This window comes from Panthera onca, chromosome B1 (genome assembly GCF_046562875.1).
Source record: "Panthera onca isolate mPanOnc1 chromosome B1, mPanOnc1 haplotype 2, whole genome shotgun sequence".
Taxonomy (NCBI): domain Eukaryota; kingdom Metazoa; phylum Chordata; class Mammalia; order Carnivora; family Felidae; genus Panthera; species Panthera onca.
The window spans coordinates 177,261,128-177,285,984 of NC_138342.1; the positions used below are offsets into that span (position 1 = coordinate 177,261,128).

General features: G+C 41.5%; 1 long non-coding RNA gene across 1 annotated transcript; it reads left to right on the plus strand.

Annotated features, from left to right (window-relative positions):
* The first annotated feature begins 325 nt into the window (after positions 1–325).
* Positions 326–20,272, plus strand: LOC144616014 (uncharacterized). Its single transcript, XR_013554864.1, has 4 exons — positions 326–568; positions 12,047–12,159; positions 14,958–15,058; positions 19,940–20,272. It is a non-coding gene; the product is annotated as an uncharacterized LOC144616014 (long non-coding RNA).
* Positions 20,273–24,857: the final 4,585 nt, after the last annotated feature.

A 24,857-nucleotide genomic window follows, 5' to 3' on the forward strand; every position in this document is an offset into this window, starting at 1 on the left:
TCCCTGCAGAGTTGTGCTCATTAAAGAACGTTTTAACCTGATCTGCTTTCTGAATTGATGGTCCAGCTATGGCAACTGCCCCACCACTGCTAACTGTCTCCAAACTGGAAGTGTCCGTGAACACTCCACAGTTGTGGGTTTCTGAGGGGGAGCCTATGAAAAAGGAAAAGGGACCCTTGTGAGATTAGGTTGTTGACAGAACAGAGTTTGGATGCCCTGGGGTGGGAGCTGTCCTGGGAGCCTCCTATATTGCTGGCTGCTGATTGGAGATGGCAGGCGAGGCAGGGAGAGGCAGGGGTGGAAACACAGTGCCCCACGCATTTGTATATATTCTCTGTTGCCTCACACTGGATATATTCTTGCCTAACAACGAAGCCATTCTGACATGGCCCCAGCACAGAATTCCAAGTTCCTTTGTGCACAGGGGACAATGATTTGCGTTAGCTGAGATTAACCCACAGTTGAACTGCAGCAGGACCATTTCCGTGTCTCTTAGTGAATTGAGGAAAAACACTTACAGTTTCATGAATGGGATTCGTTTGCCTGATGCGTGGCGCTGAGTTGTCAGGTAGTGCTGGGAGGGCAGACCAGAAAATTCCAACATCTGGCAGTCTCCGTATGTGGTTCTGTGTTTGTGGTCCAAGGGGGTTCTGGGTGGGGACCCTGATGGGAGACCCCTCCCCTTTGTTCCCCGGCTCACAGACCACACAGGCAAAGACAAAGCTTCGTGGTTGGCCCTGCCTGGTGGAACCATCTGAAATTTTTCAAAATGTCCTTATGCAAAGAGCCCAGAACCTGCATGTTTTAACCCCCAAGTGGCAGAGTCTTCTCTCCACAGTTGGAGTCGGATCTTCATACCTGTATGAAATAGTATCTGCTGGATGTTGCAGAATATGCATGAAGTCATTTAAAATAGGTTGTAAAGGCAGATTTTGATAGCCTCTATCCAGAATTGTTATGCTTTTTCTTGTTTGTTTTTGGAAGAGAGGGTAGATGGGAAAGCCATGCATTCAATATAATTAGCCCTTTGTTGGAAGAGTTGTAAATGGACCACTCTAATGGATGCACACTTCCTTATTTCTCTAAGATGATAACATGTTATTCTCCCTCATCAGCCCCCACCTATCGCAGTGACGGTGAATAGCACTTAAAAGGTTCATACTATTCTTTGTGTCTCTGCACTGCTCCTAGGGTGGTAAGTGTGTGGGTACCAATATAACAAGTCTACGGTTTTGGAGGAAAAGGAGGTAAAGAAGAGAGAATGAAGACTTATTGAGCGCCACTGATGTGCGAGGCTTCCCATATGTCATCTTATTTATTAAGATGTGGTGATATCATCCCCACTTTAGAACTCAAATCACCACCATTCAGGCAGATGCTGTGATGTTCCCCATCAGAGACAGAGCTGAATCTGCTTGGACACAAACCCCACACACTATACTCAATCCCATGTTGCCTAAAAACTAAAACATTTGATTCAGTGATTTAGTTCATTTGTAGTTACTAACTTCTATTATGTAAATTGTTGTGCCTTAGTTCATGACATTTTATTGAGATAGTTTATAAATGGCATCCTACAAATATTGAAACAAAATCTAAATACTCAAAATTTGAAAGTTTATTCACAGTCCTTAGCTTCTGAGATCTTCCTGGGACTCTTAGCTCATTCCCTTTCTTTTTTTTTTAATGTTTGTTTGTTTATTTAGAGAGTAAGAGAGAGACAGAGAGAGAGAGACAGAGAGAGAGAGAGAGAGAGAGAGAGCTAGTGGGGGAGGGGCAGAGAGAGAGAATCCTAAGCAGGCTCTGTGCTGTCTGTGAAGAGCCTGATGTGGGGCTCGAACCCAGGAATTGTGAGATCATGACCTGAGCTGAAACCAAGAGTCGGGTACTTAAACCACTGAGCCACCCAGGAACCCCATTAGCTCATTTCATTTCTTAATGTGGCTGGGATATTTTACAGGTGGCAGAAATCGGGGCACTCCAGGCCATGTAAACCTGTACCTGCTTCTTCAGAGGGTTAGGAACAAATGCTTCCCCGGATCTGCCTAATGGCAGTATTGATGGTATAGGAAAGGAGGATGGGAGGGGGCCCAGGACAGAGCTATGAAGGTGGAACAGGGGAGGATTGGTGCTCACCTGCTGCTCCCCTCAGGGGCTTGGGTTCCTCTCTCTAGTCCTTGGGCTGGGCTTGCCTCTCACTCTATCTGGAGCATGTACCCGTTCACTCTGGCTCGCCCTTACCCACGCACATACAGGGATTCTATCTGATCAAATGACATCATTGACTCAGCTGATACAATCAGTAATGAATTAGGCATCAACAGCCTGGCTAATGATAACATGAGGTTGACGTTTAGAACAGACCTTTCTCCTGTACTATTTTAGTCCTCAATGATCCGTCTGGGCTGATCTGTAGAGGGGCCAGCCCCAGATTTTAAGCTGTAACACATCCAGATTTATCTTCCTTCCTGTGTGTACCCTCCGTGGAACACTCTTGGAGGCACAGGCCAATAGAAGGATGGCTCTTGGTGTGGCCGAATTTGACTGTCACAGACGTGTGGGGTAAATACCATGAATATGATCTTGATGCTGCTTGATGGAGCCGAGTGAGTGGTGCCATATGGCTAGGCTGTCATCATTAATTACAGCAGCTGTGTTAGGAATAAAAAGGTGTCTCTGTGTGTAGAGATGTGGAGGAGGGGAGCTTGAAATACGTCATGGAACCCCTTGGGGGGAAAAAGAAACAGAAATGGAGTCAGAATGTGGATTAACCCCCTCTTTCTCACACTTGGCCCTCTGAGAGCAGAACAGGAGTCTGCTCTCCTGTTGGCCTTCCCCTTTCTTTATGATTGTGGTCACTCTGCTTTTTCAACAAGACATGCTGATTGTAGGCCCTGTGCTTTTCGCATTGACTTTGCGGGGGGACACAGTTTGGAGGCCAGGTCGGCAGGCCTGTATTTGGTGGGAGAGCAACGAAAGGCTGTGAGTGTGAGGAGAGGCTGCAGTCCACACCCTGGAGGGTTCAGCAGCTCCGAGGTTCCAGGGATATGGGCTTGAGGGAGGCCTCATCTCTAAGGGGTGGCCAGGACTCAGGGAAAGTTGTACTGCGGGCTCTTCCACACTCCTCAGAATATTTGTACATGGTTGGAATCTGGATAAAATGAGCCGCCTTTTACAGGAAAAGTAGAGCTGTCATAAAAAGCCACGTGTATCCAGAGAAATGTGTGTGAAGAGAGGGGGTGGGGATTTCTTGCCCAAGAGCCAGCTCTAGGCCCACCTGCATTGCCTTGGCAACAGTGAGGGGGTAGAATTTATAGGCTCATTCTTATGTTAGTACCTTCGGTCTTTTTAAATACCTGCTGGCTCCTCTACCCACCTACCACTTCCCAGAATCACTGCACAGGGCTCTGAGAAATGCTCCTACAGTCAGGGAACACATGGGCTTAGGAGCTGGGAAGCAGCTTTCAAATGTTTTGCTGTGGTCCCCACAATGTCAGTTCAAGGGCTGAGATGGGAAAGTAATGCAGTAAAACCTTGGTTTGTGAGCATAATTCATTCCAGAAACATGCTTGTAATCCAAAGCACTTGTATATCAAAGCGGATTTCCCCGTCAGAAATAATGGAAACCCAGATGATTCGCTCCACAACCCAAAATTATTCATATAAAATGATTAGAATATTGTAACACAAAATAATAAAAATACAAATAAAAATAAACAAATAAATTAACCTGTACTTACCTTTGAAAACCTTCGTGGCTGGTGTGACAGAGACAGGAGAGAGGAGAGTTATCGTGTAGGACTTTCACTATCACTAATAGAACCACTGCTATCTATTGGCTCAGTGAAATCTTTCACTTCTCGTGCAACTTTAACAAAGAACCTATCCACTGACCTAGAATGAAGGAAAGCATTCTAAGCTTCCTCTTGTATGGAAAAGCAAAAGACTGTCCATAGGTGTTTTGAAGTGACAAAAAATGCCCTAGTGCCAGTTGTGGGCACCTTCCAACGTTCTGAAAAATCACTGATTTCTGCCAAACACCATGGCCAGAGACCGAGCATCTGAGCATGGGAGACAATCACCAATAATCCCTCAGCGATAGAGAGAGAGGAGAGAAGAACCGTTGGCTCAGTTGTGATCATAGGACGTTTGGTGTCACGTACTCCTCATATTGCAAGGAGTTCATTTATCAAGTTAAAATTTATTAGAAATGTTGGGGCACCTGGGTAGCTCAGTCAGTTAAGTGTCTGCCTCTTGGTCTTGGCTCAGGTCATGATCTTTCAGTTCATGAGTTCGAGCCCCGCGTCGGGCTCGACAGCTGGCAGTGGGGAGCCTGCATGGGGTTTACTCTGTCCCTCTCTCTCTGCCCCTCCCTTGCTCACACTGTCCTTGTCTCTCTCAAAATAAATAAATAAAAACTTAAAAAAAAAAGAAATGTTTGCTCATCTCACGGAACACTTGCAGAACAAGTTATTCACAATCCAAGGTTTTACTGTACTTTGAAAATGTTACTGTTGGAATCCCCTTCATTACCCTAAAGCATGACCTTCTGAAGGGTCTTCTAAAGGGCTTGGCGAAGTAAAAGGGAACCCGGAAGTCAGATGGACAGCGTCCACTCTGCACTGTTTTATGGTGTCACTTTGGGTGAGTCTCCCTGTCACCGGTCTCTAAATGTGGGGACTGGGCTATCTGGCCACAGAGACCCTTCCAACGCCAGCATTCTGTGCGCCCTGATTGGGCTTTTCCTTGGCTAATCACAGCCAGTTTAAGAGCACAGCACCTGTCCCCCTTCCCATTGCCAAGAACTCGCAGAAACCAAGCTAAGCGAGCCGCCTTGTCAGCGCCAGCGAACAGGAGTTGAGAGCCAGGATGCCAACCAAACTCGGTGCCAAAAACCAGAAAAAACTGAACCAAGTGCTCAGCTCCCAAATTACATTTTAAAAAACTGAACTTAGAAACCAAGAACCAAATGTGTATTTTTAAAAATAAAACAAGCCTCTTTTTGAACTAGTTAGAACCAGAACCAGTTCTTTATATTTTTGAAAAGTATTTAATTTGAACACCAAAATATCCCCTGGATGGAATCAAACAGATATTTCCATCAGTTTTGGTCTCTGGTTAAAAACAGACAAGTGAGCAAGTAAGCATACAGATCAAAAAAAGCTCTCTGACATTTAGAGTGAGATTTTGTTTGGAAAAAAAATCAGAAAAAGGAGGTTTCAGTGCATTTTGGTACCACAAACCTTTTCCAACCACAGAAAACATCCATCACCTTCACTGTACAAATTACCACGGACCCACTATGGGTTGCCTCTCAGTTATTAGGTCACAATCGCTCTTCCATTTTGGTTTATATCATTATTTTGGGAGGATTTAGGTGACTGACTGCCATCTACATAGCACATGCACTGATGGGGGTTTTCCAGGATTTTTCCAAGGAACTTGGTTTCTCCAAAGCTCAGATGATCTTTGCTCAGGAAGCTGGTCCTTGTGACTTGCGGGGTGATAGGAAGTCTAGCCAGGGGGCTCTGGTGTATGTGGTCTGGAGCTCATACCTGCTACAATCTGGGGTATTTTACAAATGAGATAAGTTTGATGAATGAACCTTCTCTTAAATAATGACATGAGAACCATGCTGCTAGAAGTAGGCAAATCCCCAGTAATATTGGGGTTGGGCTGATATTGTTGTGTGGGCTGATTTGTTTGTGTGGTGCTTCTGAATGTCATGTCCAAAGTCTTTTTGTTCAGACTTTCCTTCTGGCTCTGATTTTACTGGGCCTTACTCTCCAGTTTGTCCCCAGTAAGGGCATCTGATCTTGGGATTTGGTAAACTCCTTAACTGAGGGGCACATTCTTTGAATGTATGTATCACCTTCTATTTTATGTTTGTTACAGTGCTTGGCTGAAGAGATTGGCATGGAGCCTCGATAATTGCTGGGCTTGATCTCCAAAGTGATTCCTTCTCTAGGAAGCTCTCTTTGACCAATCTCCAGTTTGAGCAGGGACCCTTCCCCCATTACACCTTGTCCTTTCCCCAGCACAGCACTAAGTAGGCAACTCTTGATTCCTCTACCTTCTCCACGCAGATGAGCCCATGACCCAAACAGCTGGGTCTGGCTTGCTTACTGCTGTGTTCTCAGGGCCTCATGTGGGGCATGGCAGAGAGAAGGTTCTCTCACAGCATGTGGGCTTTTTGAGAGCTCTGTCATGAGATTGTTATACTTTGAGTAATAGAGTCTTTTACTTTTACTTAAAATGGTCCCATTTTAAAGATGTCAACATTCATGGTTAATAAGAATAGTTCACATTTGTTGAGCTCTTGATTGTGTATAGCACCATGATATGTGAATGATTTTTTTGTTTGTTTTTTTTTCTTCCATCAAGAAGACATGCACATAGTTTAAAAGTCAAATTATCTTCTATAATTTGTTAGGAAAAACGTCAGTCCCCAAAATATTCCATTCCTCAGGGGCAGCCATTTTCAACACTTTCGATGAAATTTTGAGTATTAACCTCTGTATCTTTACATAATGTGCTTGTATTGCCACTTAATTTATTAAGACTTCTTACTTCTGCAAACGGTTTTGCTGTTTGCACACACACAGATACACACACTCTTCTTAGAATTCACATTCTTGCAATATGATTATATTATAATTTTCATTGCTATAATAGTCATCGTTTTCAATTTATGAATATGTAAGTGCTCTACACAACTGGGCCATGTAGCAACCTGTGATTACTTTCCTTTGCTGCACAATTTTTCTATTTTCCTGGAGTTCATAATTAGCTTGGGGTTTTGTGTGTGTGCATATGAGTGTGCCCTGAATAATCTGTCTTATCCCTAAGTCAGTCAAGCTCAGACTCTTGTCCAGCTGCAAATCTCTCAATCCTTTCAAACACATTAGGTATTCCATTAATTACACCTTTGAAAAGATTAAATCTCTTTCTTTTGTCTTATTTTATAAAGTGGGAAATGAGAAGAATTTTAGTTTTCTTCTAAGTTTTTTTGGCTATGAGGCCAACCCAGTTTGTAAGGTTCCTAGACCTATATTCCTAGATGAGAGTTGGTCTAAGTTCAGATATTCTTTCACTGTTGAGATGCTTTTTTGTTGTTGTTGTCTACTACCCTCTAACAGCTACTAGAACTTTCCAGTGTAAGACCTATCTGCAAACCACTTGTGGAAAAATAAGTCTTACAAACTATAAGCATAAAAGCAGCTATACCATGGTAGATCATGGTTTAACCTCTCATCTACCTTGCCTGTTTCCCTCTATCAGCCCACATATACCTTGTCTTTTCATTCTGAAAAAGTCAGAGCTAAACTGAGATTTAAAATCCCCTAAAATTTGAGGTACCTGCTACCACCATCAAGGACTGCCATTCTGGAATGGAGTTCGATTCTAGAAAGTGCAATGGTGTGTGCCTTTACCTCAAGTGCCATTTCTATCTAAGATGTAAAGATTACACAAGAACCCTAGTATTCAGTACCTTTCCCAAAGTCCTTTCCAAAGTAAGGATTCAATGCACTTTGGTTTCGAATTTTGGAAGACAAACGGGCATCCCTAGTGAACTGTAACCCCGTGGGATCCTAAGGGCTGACAGAGAGAAAAAGCAAACAAATGCAGGAGACCTGAGTCAGTAAGGCCTGTCTGTGATATTGAGGCCTTTCTGTTCATCCCCAAACCACCTGTGCCAATAAGGAGCCAGATGCGTCCTTCTTGCTTCTGAATTGTCCAGTTCATTGTCTCATAAGATGAGCAACTTTGGTTTCAACACTGGAATCTGGCTGCATTTCCATCCTACTCCCACTTTTCCATCTCTCCTTTCCTTTCTCCTCCTCTCCTTGTATTTTATTTTAGAGAGAGAGGCGTGAGCAGAAGAGAGGGGCAGAGGGGGAGAGAGAAAGAATCTCAAGCAGGTTCCATGTTTAGCACAGAGCCTGACTTGGGGCTTGCTCCCACAACCCTGGGTCATGACCTGAGCCAAAATCAAGAGTCGGGTGCTCAACCCACTGAGCTACCCAGGCACCCCTCCTCTCCTCTCCTTTTAACCTTATTTCTTTCTTCTTTTTCTCCTTCTCTTCTTCACCTCCTCCTCCCACCCCTCCGCCACCTCTTCCTCCTTGTCTCTATTTCTCTCTTCTTTTCACCTAAGAGGGGTTGGTCATGAAGGTAAAATTATAATCTTGGTTCAAATCTCTGCATGACTTGGTATAGAACCTTGAGAAGTCTACATAGGCCCCTTAACCATTTCTTCATCTATAATATTGGGGTAATAGGACTACCTAGTAGTGATGGGGATTAGACAAAATTATGTGTGAGAAGTGTTTAAGGTGCAGGGTTTGGGATATACTAACTGCAGAATAAATGACTTCATAATAATGATGAAAATATCTTAAACATTCCACCCCCCTGCAAATTCCACGCTTCTTGAAAGAGATACCCCAACTCTAGGAAATTTTGGCAATACTAATACTATGCCTCTGTATTTCAGGTCTTGGGAATAGTTGAATGATATAAAACATTAGTTTGGTGTAGAGAGTATTTTCATCCAGTTTTATTCTGGTTTAATTATTTTATAAATACACAGATTTTATTTGGGTTTATCTTGTGGATTTTTTTGAAGAAAATTAAGGTTAGAGCTTGGTTTGGGCTTTGTATCCTGGTGTTTTAGTTATAATCCTGGATTCAAACCTGTACATGTGGCTCTGATGGGAGTCCTAGCATTCTGTCTTGGGCCAGAACAGAACATCCAAGTCTTCTGAAATAAGAGCTCTCTGGCTCCTCCAACAAGATACTGCCCAAGTGAAAGGTACAGAAGGGATTTGATGAGTCTATCACCTAATCACTCAATGTCTTTATTACCTGGAAAACAGTGGCTCATGGGCCCATTTCAAAAGAGTCTCTTCATGTGGTTTCTGTTTGCAGGATTGCATCTAGTGCTTATCCATCAGTTTGAATGGCGGCAGGAGCTGGGGTGGCAGGTGGTGAGAAGGAAGTGTTTCTCAGGCTTTTATCTAGAGTGGCACCTCTCCGTTTAGCCTTTCAGAGTCTGTGCATTGTCTGAGGTCCTGAATCTGGGTACTCTGTGGGCTTTTATCTCAATGAAGCACTCAAGGCTTAATTAGAGAGAGGTGATTGTTGTCAAGGCAACCTCCTTTTGATTCATTCATGGAATAGAAGTTGGAATATATAAGAAAGAGCCAGAAATAATGGTTGAACTGGAGCTACCCACATCTAGCTAGTTCAAAAAATCTGGGCACATAAATGAAAGGAAACAAGGATGAGAATATATATAACCAGGCGTGGTTGGTATCTGCTATTTCTTCTATGGGTTTGATCTGAAGAAATAGTTTGGCAAAGAGAATATTTTAATGTGCCACTTCACTCTACAATGTCACAAATTGCTACTGTTGCTATGACAGTTTGCAGAAAACATTCCATCTAAGTCTCTTTTTTTGTGTGTAAAGTCCTGAACGTGTGATAGCTGTCTTTTCCCAGAAGAATTTAATGGCCTTTGTTGGGTGCAGTACCCAATGCATTCTGTGCCTACATTTTTCTTATTTACTCACATACTCGGTCATTCATTCAACAGATATTTATTGAGTATCTACTATGTGCATTTCCCTGATGATGAGTGATGTTGAGCATCTTTTCAAATGTCTGCTGTTTTATCTGTATGTCTTCTTTAGAAAAATGTCTATTCATGACTTCTGCCCATTTTTTAACTGGATTATTGGACACTAACCCTTTATCAAATATGTCATTTACAAATATCTTCTCCCATTCTGTAATTTTGTTGATTGTTTCCTTCACTGTGAAGAAGCTTTTTATGTGATAAAATCCTAACAGTTTATTTTTACTTCTGTTTCCCTTGCCTCAGGAGACATCTAGTAAGGAGTTGCTATGGCTAATGTCGAAGAGGTTACTGCTTATATTCTCTTCTAGGACTTTAATGGTTTCCTGTCTCACCCTTAGGTCTTTGGCCCCTTTTGAATTTATTTTTGTGTATGGTGTAAGAAAGTGGTCCAGTTTCATCCTTCTGCATGTCACCGTCCAGTTTTTTCAACACTGTTGAAGGGACAATCTTTTTTCCATTGGATATTCTTTCCTGATTTGTCAAAGATTAATTGTCCATATAGTTGTGAGCTTATTTCTGGGTTTTCTATTCTGTTCCATTGACCCATGTACCTATTTTTGTGCCAGTGCTGTATTGTCTTTATCCCTACAGCTTTGTAATATAACTTGAAGTCTGCAATTGTGATGCCTCCAGCTTTGGTTTTCTTTTTCAATATTACTTTGGTTATTCAGGATCTTTTGTGGTTCTATACAAATTTTAGGATTGTTTGTTCTAGTTCTGTGAAAAGTGCTGTTGGTATTTTGATAAGGATTGCATTAAATGTGTAGATTGCTTTGGGGAATATAGACACTTTAATAATATTTATTCTTCCAATCCATTAACATGGAATGTTTTTCCATTTCTTTGTGTCATCTTCAATTTCTTTCATCAGTGTTTTATAGTTTTCAGAGCACAGAGCTTTTACGTCTTTGGTTAGGTTTATTCCTAGGTAACCTATGGTTTTTGGTGCAATTGTAAATGAGATTGATGCCTTCATTTCTCTTTCTGCTGCTTTGTTATTGGTGTATAGAAATGCAACAGATTTATGTACATTGATTTGGTATCCTGTGGCTTTACTGAATTTGTGTATCAGCTCTAGCAATTTTTTTGGTGAAGTCTTTTTGGTTTCCTATATAGAGTATTACATCATCTGCAAATAGTGAAAGTTTGACTTCTTCCTTGCCCATTTGAATGTCTTTTATTTCTTTGTGTTGTCTGATTGCTGTGGCTAGGACTTCTAACGCTATGTTTTTTTTTTCTCACTTCTTTTATTCAGCGTGTTTTTTTTTTATTTTTTAAAAAATTTACATCCAAATTAGTTAGCATATAGTGCAACAATGATTTCAGGAGTAGATTCCTTAGTGCCCCTTATCCATTTAGCCCATCCCCCCCCACAGACCCTCCAATAACCCTCAGTTTGTTCTCCATATTTATGAATGTCTTATGTTTTGTCCCCCTCCCTGTTTTTATATTATTTTTGTTTCCTTCCCTTATGTTCATCTGTTTTTGTCTCTTAAAGTCCTCATATGAGTGAAGTCATATGAGTTTTTGTCTTTCTCTGACTGACTCATTTCACTTAGCATAATATCTTCCAGTTCCATCCATGTAGTTGCAAATGGCAAGATTTCATTCTTTTTGATTGCTGAGTAATACTACATTGTGTATATATATATATATATATATATATATATATATATATATATACCACATCTTCTTTATCCATTCATCCATCGATGGACATTTGGGCTCTTTCCATATTTTGGCTATTGTTGATAGTGCTGCTATAAACATGGGGGTGCATGTGTCCCTTAGAAACAGCATTCCCTTCGAAATGTATCCCTTAGATAAATGCCTAGTAGTGCAATTTCTGGGTCGTAGGGTAGTTCTATTTTTAGTTTTTTGAGAAACCTCCATACTGTTTTACAGAGTGGCTGCACCAGCTTGCATCCCCATAATGCTATGTTAAATAAAAGTGGTGAGAATGGACATCCCTGTCTCAACCGTAGAGGAAAAGCTCTCAGTTTTTCCCCATTGAGGATGATATTATCTGTAGGTTTTTTATATATGGCCTTTATTATGTTGGTATGTTCCCTCTAATCTTACTTTGTTGAGGACTTTTATCATGAATGGATGTTATACTTTGTCAAATGCTTTTTTTTTTTTATATCTATTGACAGGATCATATGGTTTTTATCCTTTCTTTTATTAATGTGGTGTATCATGTTGACTGATTTGTGAATATTGAACCACCCTTGCAGCCCAGGAATAAATCCAGGTGCACTTCTTAATCTTTCTGAACCTCAGTGTTCTCAATTGCTTAAGGGGAATACAGGTTGTATCTTCTATGAGACAGGAGTTGTGAAAATATTTTATAAACCACAAAGTCATGTACAATACTGAGATGGTATAATTATCCTACTTCAGCACAGATTACCATGCTGTGTACACCATGGCGACTCAAGATGATGATGGTATTCAGGACCAATTCCACCAATGATGTCCGTGGACAGCTCTCCACTACTCCCCAGTGGTCCACGGTAAACTGACCTATTAGTAGATTACTAGTTATTCAAATAACTATGGGACACTTTGTCATAGGAATAGATTTTTAACAATTAATGGTAAAGCTTGGCACTATGGAACAGGTTGACTTATCTCAGCATGGCCTATGGATAAGAGGTCAAATTAGAGACCCATAATTTACCATGTTGATTCCTTTTAACGAGTTACTGACCTGATATTACAGAGCAGTGTACATGGATATTTGGGAGATGTGAACTCATAGAGAACAACCATGTGTACATGTTTACCTACCCTTTACCAAGCACCTTAAACATTCCTCTTCCACAGAAAAGCAAACGTCCAACTTTGTTGCACCTGTTCAGGGTTAAGAAGAGTATCATTCTTTCAAGCCCTTCCACAGTGGTTATCCCCAGTGAACTAGGGATTTTTAATGGCCTTTCACAATAATTAGAAATTTAATTAACCTCCTGGCTTTGATCAGAGCTGTGTTTTCTCATTACCTTTCCCTATGCCTGTTTCTGAGTCAAGAGCTATTTCTGAGCCTCCCCTTTCCAATTATAAAGTACTGTTTATGCTTAATTTAGCCTGGCACAGCTATAAAGAAATCAACTCTCCTGTTCAACAGCCTCCAATGACTCCCTGCTGACCACTGAATTAAGTACGAACTCCTTAGCCTGGCATTTGGGCTTTCCACAGCCTAGCCCCAGAACATCCTTCTAATATCGTCTCTCCCCCTCCCATACTTGAGCTTTATGACTTGATGTTTCTTGACAGCCCTTGTCTTCCTGCCTTGGGGTCTCTCTGCTGCTCCTCCTGAACAATTGCCACTCATACCAAATACCTGCTTCTACAGAAACCTCCCTCTTCCAGAAAGTCTTTCCTGCTGCCCCCCTCCCCACCCAAACCACCAGGGGTTGTGATCTTTCCCCTTCTGAATTTGCACAGAAATTTATAACTTTCTTATAATCCTATCTTGTATGATGGTTATTGTGCATTCATCTTAGCCTCTATGTTTGCATTATAGATGTTAAAGGCAGGAAATATCTTACCAATCTTTGTAAACTTTGGCATTTGAAATAGCATGTTAATAACAGCAACAACCACTTCTGAGTTTCCATTTTGTGCTAGAAGCCTTAAATAAACTCAAATTCTCATATTCACCAGGCAAGATTAGGAAGCCAGTCTCATACAGGTTAAGTGACTCCTCCAAATCCACAAACAGGGAGCTCATATGGGATTGTGTTATGCGAGAGGCTGGGCACACCTACACCACACTTGGCAGAACAGGTATCTATTGTTACTATTGACCATGCTTTTGAGAATGTGGGCTGGTATTTCCAATGGAGAATGATAGCACATGTGTTTCTAAACCTCTGGTCAAGTGTAAGAACTAATCCTCAGTAATAACCATGACCTGGATGTTTATACTGGGTCTCCCTCATTGGTGATGTTTTGCCAAGCAGTCTCCAATTACTACCCTGGAGTCAGGGCATGCTCACCTAAGAGAATGTCCCAGAGTATTTGAGCTCCATTCACATTATTGGTCATCTTGTCCCAGTTCTTTGGCAGCTTATGAAACTCTGAGCAGTTTTAGAAATTGGGGCCCCTCTCTGGAGCTCCCTTAAGTCTCTGGGATGACATCTTTACCCTCTAGCCTGGGAAGGAGAAAAGATGTTTAGCATCCTAATCCAGCATGCCATGGTCATAACCCCCTGAAAAGCCACTGGAAAGGAGGAAGAAGAGTGTTGAGTTCAGCTCAAGGCTTCTTGCTCAGGAAATATCTACATGAATGGAGGGAGCTAGGGAAGAGAACTGTGAAGTACACACAGGCAGGTTCGGTCACGCAGTGATCAGAGGAGAGGTGGGGACTATGTGGGCGTTTGGAGGTGTTGAGGGAGGAAATGATAATATCAAGTCTATTTAACCAACAGCTATATTTTCTTACTCCACAACATCCCCCTTTTCTAGGTAAAAATGTGCCTTCTTTGCACCAAAGGGACTAGAGAAATTGAGATTGCCATTTGGGCTGACCTACTTGCCCCACCTCTTATGCCCAGCTTTATTATTTATAGTCTCTCACCACCCACATATCCACTCCCTACATTTCTCTTAACCAGAGTGAGATCACAATGGGCCTCAGATGCTGCAAGTGACCTCAAGGAAGGCTTTGGTGTCTCTGTGTTTTTCCAAATTATGTAGTGGCTGGTGAGTCACACAGTGCTGATGTTGATCCTACTGCTGAGCAGACCTGGCTACAAGGTCAAGGACTTCTGCAATGGCTGGTCATGATCTTCTCAGGAATTATCTCAGACTGATGTATAACCAGTGAGAACTTCCCTTTTAAGCTCTGGAGTGGATTTAGCCCAATGACTTCCTAGAGGATGGGGCCAGAATCCAGTCATCACGCAGTGTGACATTGGCACTTGTCTTCACCATCCTCCTCACCTGTTCTCTCCTCCCATCCTATGCCCCCTTTTCATTTGTGTCTTTGATTTCCATTTCTCTTTTTAGCATAATCTCCCATCTCCCACTATGTTCCATGCCTTCATTCTGCTGCCCCTCAGCACCTTTCTTTCCTCCCATGTTTCTGTTTCCTCACCTGCATTTCGGTTCTGTGTTCCCCTGTCCTCCCCATGTGGTGTGCCAAGCCTAGGATGAAGCTGCAGGACACTAAAGAGAAAGTATGGTCTCTGTCTTGAAGGAATTACAAACTAGTAGAGAAAAAAATAGTGCTATATGAAACATGTGAAAATTGAAGCCAATAGAGACTTTCTCTCTTCTTTCTCCATCTTCTTCCCTTGCACCATCTTAGGATTCAATTATGTTTCCCAACTCAAATATGGGCAAGAGAGGCTTTGGCATTCTGCAGCATCATATCCTGATACCATGGGTGGACTTTCTGCTAGCAGAGAGGTTGGTCTTAACATTCGCATTTTATTTCCTTTTAAGTTATAAGAAAAGCATTTGTAATAGCAATATATGATTATCCTAGAATGTCTTGAAAATGCAGGAAAGAATTAAAAAGGTGAAAATAATTCACAATTCTATGTCATAGAGAAAGCCACTGTTGACATTTTCTATACTGCTTTCCTTCTAGGCTTTTCACTCTTGTGCATGTTCCTGTTTTTGCATAACTGGGATTGCACTATGTATGCAATTTCATGTTCTGCCTTTTTCACTTAACATAATGTTGTGAGCAATTTCCCATATCATTAAAATGATATTGGCAAACGTCATATACTAAACTATGAGCATACTATGATTCATTGAACTGTTCTCCCATTGTTGATTGCTTAGCTTGTTTCTAAATTTGTGTCACTCTGAATAATGTTATAAGGAACCTTTTGGTATGTAATTCCTTGCATCAAGCACTAATTTCTTCTTTGGGAAACATTCCTAGAAGGGAAATTACCAAACTACAAATGGGTACTTTAAAGATATTGATTACTTTCTCCCCAAAATGAATCTCTACATATTTCCACCTATAGTGTATGAGAATACCTCTGCTGGCAAAAGATAACTCTTACCAACAGGAATATTATAATTCTTTGAAACATTTGCTAATTTGAAAGGAGACAGGGTAGCTTTCTGTAATGTTAATTCCCAAGCCCTTAATTACAAATGAGGGCCACCTGTGTTTCTTTCCTTAACAATCTAGCTTTCTTCTTTTATTAGATGCTGTGTATATATTTTTCTTTATTTATAAAATGAAAATTTAGTATTTATTTTATTAAATAATAAATTTTTACTATTTACACACTTTTATTTTGAGATTTTCATTCATTCATTTATCCATTTTTTCATTTACGAATAATTATGAAGTGCCTACTATGTGCCAGGCAATGCTCTAGCTTGACTCTGTAGTGAACAAAACAGAGAGGTGGTGGGAGGAGGACATATAGATATAGGAAAGAAAAACCAAAGAAGGAGTGAGGGAGTACTAGGGAATGCAGTTTAAAATCAGATGGTGAGATAAGTACACTGAGATGATTTCTTATAGAACTGAGGGAAATTAACAAATGAACCAGATAGGAACTTAGAGAAACAGTTATAGGCAGGAGGAGCAGCAAGTGCAAAGTCCTGAGGCAGAAACATGTCTAACATGTTAGAGGAGGAAAAGAGGCTGGTGTATCTGGAGCAGAGCAAGAAAGGAGGAAAGTAATTGAAGATGAAGTCAGAGGGGTAAAGGGATCCAGTTTATGAGGATTCTTTTAAATTACTATGATGACTTTGGAATTTTACTCAGTGAGCTGGAAAACTTTTGGAAGTGTATTAGTCTGCTATAATTTCCTAATGCTGTGTAACAAACAATTTCTAATTTTCAATGGTTTATGAGAACAAACTTTATTTTTCACTCATGAGCCTGTGGGTCTGTTGTGGAGGCTCTGTTTTAAGCTACAGATCAGATTCTTGACTGCTTTGATTGCCTTTTCAATCTGAGACAGTATCTTCTTATGACAGATAACAGAAAGACAAGAGGGAAAGCCAAATCAGCAAACATGTTTAAAAGCTCTGCTCACATCATACCTACTACATTCCACGGGCCAAAGCAAGTCATTTGACCCAGCACAATAATCAATGGACCAGGAAGTAATACAAACTACTACAGGAAGTTTTTGACTAGAGGAGTGAACTGCTTTTTATGCTAAAATGATCACTTCTAGAGCCCACACAGATCACCACTAGTTTAAACTATGGTTACAGAGTAGTGTTTCTTCAGATGCAATATCTTACATTCTTTGTTCTTAGATATTTTAAAAACAGATTTTAAAGAGATAGAAATCACATAATAAATCTTATCACAGTTAACACCTTTTCCCACTACTCACTATCCATAAAGGTAGAACCCTGGGGAGGAAGAAGAGGACAGAATCATTTCAATCATGAATGGAAAGTGCTATGGAGAGAGATAATGCTTTTCCATGTAAAATCACCTTTGAAAAGTAGGGGTCCCTACAGTTGGATATTTGTTTATGCAATAGGTTGGCTGATCTGCCCCTTCTGCTTATTTTGGGCATAGGGAATTTTGTCAGCTGACATTAGGTTTGGTTAGAAGTAACACAAACCCAACTATCAGGGGCTTGAGGAAATAAAGGATTTGTCTCAGGCAAAAAATTTTCAGATACAGGCAATCCAGGGTTCACAAGGACATCAATATCCTCTTTCTCTCTTTTCACTTTACTATGGCTTGAGGCTGTCATCCTCATAATTACAAGATGGTTGCACTAGACCTAATGTCTGCATTCCGGGCAGGATGAATGATAAAAGGGCAATAGGCTAAAGGAGTTATACCAGCTCAGTCTATTGCCTTAAAAGCATTCCCAGTGTCCCCTCCCTACAGCTCCTTAGAGCAGTGAGAGGGTGTTGTGAGTGGCTCTTGGATAGCCAATCCACAGTGTCCACACCAAGAACAGAGAAGTGGAGAGAGTTGATAGAATAGAGGGGACCTGCATGAAACAGTGGGCACTCTTGCTGTTTGGCATGGCAGGGATGACTAAATCTCCCAGAGATCAACTGGGTGTCACAGCTGGTAATCTGCCTGGAAACTTCTTGCCTAATGAAGGGCCCAGGACTGGTCCTGCTACCTGTGACATAGTCAGGAGTTATTCAATTTCATATTTATTTAGAAAAATATTTTAATAAACTATTTTTTAGAGCAGTTTTCGATTCATAGCAGAAGGTACATAGAGTTCTCATACACCTCCTGTCCCCTCCACCCTTACCACTCCCCACTATCAACATCCCGCATCACAGTGGTACATTTGTTACAACTGATGAACCTACGTTACACTTCATCATCACCCAGTCCACAGTTTATCTTAGGGTTCATTCCTGGTGTTGGACTGACAAAGACTCTCCTCAACCATGCTTTAATTAGGTTCCTCTAAACCTGTTTCTTGACCAAGCCTTAATGTTGGCCCTTGTCCTGTCCTTGCCAGGCCTGAGTCCCCCAGTCTTAGCAAGAATCCTGCCAAGTCCATTTGGTAAGAAACCCCACCCTTGATATCTGATCACACTTGATATCTGAGCAAATTCTTCTCCCATCCTTGATATCTGATCATCCAGGCCTGCCTTCATCAAAAATCCTGTTAAGCCAGTTTAACAAGAATCCCCCTACCCTTGATGTCTCTTCTTAGTGATTTTCTATCCACTGACCCCTCACTCTGCTCTTTGGCTATAAATCCCCAGCTGTCTTTGTTGTGTTTGGAGTTCAGCCTGACCTCTCTCCCCTATTGTGATAGTCTCGACACTGTTGCAATACTACTGAATGAAGTCTTCCTTACCATTTTAACAAGTGTTTGAATAATTTGTTCTTTAACAGTACATTTTATGATTTTTTAAAAATGTGTATCTATTTTGAGAGAGAGAGAGAGAGAGAGCGAGAGAGCATGTGAGAGTGAAGAGGGGAGGGGCAGAGAGAGGGAGAGAGAGAATCCCAAGCAGGCTCTGTGCTGTCAGTGCAGAGTCCAGCAAGGGCTCAAACCCATGAACTGTGAGATCATGATCTGAGCCAGAATCAAGAGTCAGCCACTCAACTGACTGAGCCACCCAGGCACCCTAATGGGTTTTGACAAAGGTATAATGACATGTATTTACCTTTATAGCACCGTATAGAATAATTTCACTGCCCTAAAAATCCTCTGTGCTCTGCCTTCTCATCCCTCCCTCCCCTGGCAACCACTGAATACTTCTTTTTTATTAACTCCAAATCTTCAAAGATGTCTTGGTTCTGGATGTTCTGTGGGAATTAAGGGGACCCGTGATCACACTTTGTCTTGGAAGTGAATGGGTGGTGTGTGTGTGTGTGTGTGTGTGTGTGTGTGTGTGTGTGTTGCTCACCCTATGAGTGGTGCCAACAGTGGGAGGTAATGATGCCAGCAGAACTGTGATCTCAGGAAGGTTGAAGGCAGCAGAGACCATGGGGAGAGGCCAGATGAGAGGGCCAGAGTGGGAGAAAGCAAGGCAACAGTTCCCAAGCCCTGGGGATGCAGATCTGGCAAACTCAGGCAGAACTGGGACACTCAAGGGGTGGAGACTTTAAGAGCAATATCTAGTAAGAGCTGGTCTAGTTTCTTTATGAAAATGTAACCAATTGCACCAAAACTAGTTTTTGACCAATCTTATCTTTCCCACCTTATTTTTGAAACCATCTTTTAAATGGATTCTATTTTATACAAGATTTACTTCTTGAGTGTCTACTTACTTCAGTTGATCTGTCAGTTCTGGGGCCAGTACCATAGTAGTTTACATATTAGGACTTTAAAATGTATTTTAATGTCTGATGGGGCTAGTGTCCCCTCGTTGGCCTTTATTTTGTCAAAATTTTCTTCAGTATAATTACTTATTTATTTTTGCAGATGAACTTCAGAACTGCTTTATTCCTAAAGAATATCCTTTGACACTTTAATTATAATTGAATTAAAATATTCAGTTTCCCTTTTTACAGTCCACTGTACCACGCTCATCAGTTGAACATGAACAGTGTGTTGGTAAAGTTTGGAAACTAGGGTTCTAACTCTTGGGAGTCTACATGACCAGGGAGGGTAAGCAAATGGAACAATTCAGAAGAAACAGCTTTTCTCTCTGCTGCGTTTTTCTTATACATACAGAACTAACTTCTCAGCGTGTCCTCTTCCCCACAGCCATCCTTTTTCTCCTCACTACCAGACCCCCAACACACACTGTGGGGGAATGAAAAGAAGCTTAAATAAAGATAGCCTTGGTTAATTAGAAAAGATCATTGCATAATTAGGTGAGTGAAGGATGTAACACTTAATTCTTTCTGGTTTGCAGCATTATGTATGTCCCTAGACTGATGACTTTCTTTGAAAACAGAAGTTTGTCATGGAATTGGTGGGTCTCTTGGATCTGTCCTGGTCATGATCACAGATGTTGGGAATCAACCCGTTGTTGGCGGAAGTCTGGAATGCACCCCTGCCTCGTATCTGCTGTGGCTGTCATTCTGCCATGGAGAATGGCAGTTGTGCTCCTCAGTTGGAAGGTGAGAATTCTTGGCTGGTAAAACTGCTAGCCTCCAGGCTTAGATTTCTTCTTTCCTCTGATGTGGATGGTGATAAACGGTAGAACCGATGAAGTAGTGTCGCTTTGTGGGCGGCTGCATTATCATAAACATGGGCCTTCTTTACATCTGCTTTCTCTCACTGTTTTTCTCCTTATCTATTTTCTATATGATTCTAGGGGATATTAATGGCTCCTAGTTCACGTTTTCCTTTGATGATAGACTTCCTGGCCCTTTAGGAACCTTTATAGGGAATCTCTGGTCTCTTTGCTTAGCATGAAATTGTAGTTATTGGACCAAGTTTCAGTTGCCTTGATCAAGGAAGCAGACAGCAGCAGGTGCACTCCTGAGGAGATGTAGGGGGCACCCTTGCAGTAAGGTACTTCCTAAAGAGGGGCGTAAACCCAAAGACAAGTACATAAGCTATCTTGGTGTCAGGCATGAGACGTAGAATCATGAAAGAAGAGTCCATGGTAGCTGGAGTCAAGGGGACATGGGGTACCCCCTGTACCACAGGAGGAGGGCAGGGAATAGCTAGGAAGAATGAAGTTCCGGCTACTATAACTTGAGCCTAGCCAGCTTAGGTGCAGCTGTGATTGCATCACTCGAGGAAGCTGATAAGGAAAAAAAAACACTCCATTAACTCTGATTTTATTTATTTATTAAAAAAAAATTACGTTTACTTGACAGACAGAGCATGAGTGGGGGAGGGGCGGAGAGAGGGGAAGACACAAAATCTGAAGCAGGCTCCAGGCTCTGAGCTGTCAGCACGGAACCCGACATGGGGCTCGAACTCATGGACTGTGAGATCATGACCTGAGCTGAAGTAGGGCAGTCAACCAATGGAACCACCCGGGCACCCCCCCACCAACTCTGATTTTAAAATCATTGAGCCTTTCTGCTTGCTCAGTAGCTCTGTTTCTGGAGGAGCATTTCATGTGGAGGTTAGGAAGCAGCTGGTAAAAGATTTCAGGCTAATATTAACATAACCCCACCTGAAAGTCATAAACGAACCACACACAGTCACAATATATGCTTACATGCACACAGTGTATCCCCAAAGCAATCTTTTCTTCTGTTTGCTCAATACTATGACTCTTAGTTTGGATCTTTACCATGTCCTCTGATAATAATAGCTGACATTGATTGATAATAATAGCTGATGTCGATTAATACTTCAAAATCTTCACAACCCAGTAGATTAGGTTCTACAGTAGGGTTACCTCTATTTCCATAGAGAAAGAAATGCACAGTGAGGTGAGTCAGCTTGCTGTGGTCTCATATGGGAGTGGCAAAGGGAAGATCAGTGCCTGGGCCCTTGGACACCAGTCCCCTAACTCTTAACCTCCTAGTTCTATGTCTCCTAGGCATTTCATGTCTGTCACATTTGAGCCTATGTGTTTCAAAGGTCTCTCCTGTGGGAAGGCAGAGGGAAATGGCCATTACTGGAGTTCTGGGTGTTCACATTCTGGCTCCCCTCTCTGAGCTGTCACCCCTCCCCCAACTAATTCTTGAAGACTGTACTGGGTCTGAACAGGCTGTGGCATTCCAACCTCATCCAACACATTGCATCAGCTTTCTGCTCTGCTCTGTGCTGTGCAGATCTGAACAATGGCTGCAGGCTGAGGTGACACCTCATTCATCCAGAGATATGAGGGTGCTGAGGTTTGACATCATATTTGCCATCATGAAAAGTACAGTAAAACCTTGGATTGCAAGTAACTTGTTCTGCGAGTGTTCTGCAAGATGAGCAAACATTTCTAATAAATTTTAACTTGATAAACGAGCGATGTCTTGCAATACGAGTAGTACGTGACACCAAATATCACATGATCACCACTGAACTAGTGGTTCTTCTCTCTCACATGCGTGCGCATGCTCACTGCGGGATTGTGGGTGATTGTCTCCTGTGTTTAGATGCTCTGTCTGAGGCCTCGGTGTTAGGCAGAAATCAGTGATTTTTCAGAACACTGGAAGATGCCCATAACTGGCACTAGTGTATTTTTTGTCACTTCAAAGCACCTGCACAAGAGTAAGCTTAGGAATGCTTTGCTTCTTATGAAGGAAATTGAAGAAGATATAAAGAAATGGAAAAACATTCCATGCTCATGGATTGGAAGAATAAATATCGTCAAAATGTCAATACTACCCAAAGCTATCTACACATTCAATGCAATCCCAATCAAAATTGCACCAGCATTCTTCTCGAAACTAGAACAAGCAATCCTAAAATTCCTATGGAACCACAAAAGGCCCCGAATAGCCAAAGTAATTTTGAAGAAGAAGACCAAAGCAGGAGGCATCACAATCCCAGACCTTAGCCTCTACTACAAAGCTGTCATCATCAAGACAACATGGTATTGGCACAAAAACAGACACATAGACCAATGGAATAGAATAGAAACCCCAGAACTAGACCCACAAACGTATGGTCAACTCACCTTTGACAAAGCAGGAAAGAATATCCAATGGAAAAAAGACAGTCTCTTTAACAAATGGTGCTGGGAGAACTGGACAGCAACATGCAGAAGATTGAAACTAGACTACTTTCTCACACCATTCACAAAAATAAACTCAAAATGGATAAAGGACCTGAATGTGAGACAGGAAATCATCAAAACCCTAGAGGAGAAAGCAGGAAAAGATCTCTCTGACCTCAGCCGTAGCAATTTCTTACTTGACACATCCCCAAAGGCAAGGGAATTAAAAGCAAAAATGCACTACTGGGACCTTATGAAGATAAAAAGCTTCTGCCCAGCAAAGGAAACAACCAACAAAACTAAAAGGCAACCAACGGAATGGGAAAAGATATTTGCAAATGACATATCGGACAAAGGGCTAGTATCCAAAATCTATAAAGAGCTCACCAAACTCCACACCCTAAAAACAAATAACCCAGTGAAGAAATGGGCAGAAAACATGAATAGACACTTCTCTAAAGAAGACATCCGGATGGCCAACAGGCACATGAAAAGATGCTCAACGTCGCTCCTCATCAGGGAAATACAAATCAAAACCACACTCAGATATCACCTCACGCCAGTCAGAGTGGCCAAAATGAAGAAATCAGGAGACTATAGATGCTGGAGAGGTTGTGGAGAAATGGGAACCCTCTTGCACTGTTGGTGGGAATGCAAACTGGTGCAGCCACTCTGGAAAACAGTGTGGAGGTTTCTCAAAAAATTAAAAACAGACCTATCCTATGACCAGCAATAGCACTGCTAGGAATTTACCCAAGGGATACAGGAGTACTGATGCATGGGGGCACTTGTACCCCAATGTTTATAGCAGCACTCTCAACAATAGCCAAATTATGGAAGGAGCCTAAATGTCCATCAACTGATGAATGGATAAAGAAATTGTGGTTTATATACACAATGGAGTACTACGTGGCAATGAGAAAGAATGAAATATGGCCCTTTGTAGCAATGTGGCTGGAACTGGAGAGTGTGATGCTAAGTGAAATAAACCATACAGAGAAAGACAGATACCATATGGTTTCACTCTTATGTGGATCCTGAGAAACTTAACAGAAACCCATGGGTGAGGGGAAGGAAAAAAAGAGGTTAGGGTGGAAGAGAGCCAAAGCATAAGAGACTGTTAAAAACTGAGAACAAACTGAGGGTTGATGGGGGGTGGGAGGGAGGAGAGGGTAGGTGATGGGTATTGAGGAGGGCACCTTTTGGGATGAGCACTGGGTGTTGTATGGAAATCAATTTGACAATAAACTTCATATATGTTGAAAAAAATAAAAAAAAATAAAGTTGCTAAAAAAAAAAAAGGAATTCTTTGCTTTATTCTAGGTCAGGGTGCCTACAGATATAGACCCTTTCCTCTCCTGCCTTATTGCCAGTTATGTTAAATACAGTTTGACAAGAGTTTATTTATACTGTACTATAGTCAACATCTGTGTGAGCATATACAATGGCTCCCATGCAGAAAAAGATTCCACTGAGCCATTAGATAGCAGTGATTCCATTAGTGAAAGTGAAAGTCCTCTTACACAATCACCCTCCTCTCTCATGTCTCCCTATCACCAGCCACAAAGGTTTTCAAAGGTAAGTGCAAGTTAATTTGTTTATTTTTCTTTATGTTTTGTATTTTATATTTTTATTATATTACAGTATTGTAGTCATTTTTATATGAATATTTTTGGGCTGTGGAACGAATCATCTGAGTTTCCATTATTTCTTTTGGGGAAATTCACTTTGATATGCAAGTGCTTTGGATTATGAGCATGTTTCCAGAACGAATTATGCTCACAAATCAAGGTTTTAGTATATTTGAAAGGAGGAAAGAAGAAAGTTGATTGATTGCTGAGAACCTCAGATTGATGAGTTTGAGTGGGGGCTGCAGGAGGCCCTGGGAAATTCAGATGCTGGCTCTTTTCCATCATGTTCACCTTCCTTTCCTGGGTTTTAAGCTCCTTAAAAAAATAGAGCATACCTACTGTCTATAACAGATGGAGAACAATTGTCCACAATGTCAGGACCTCCATTCTATTAAAAAAATTTTTTTTGTTTATTGATTTATTTTTAGAGAGAGAGAGAGAGAGAGTGAGAGAACATGTGCATGTGAGCTGGGGAGGGGCAGAGAGAGAGGGAGAGAGAGAATCTTAAGCAGGCTGTGTGCTCAGCACAGAGCCAGACACGGAGCTCGAACCCATGAACTGTGAAATCATGACCTGAGCTG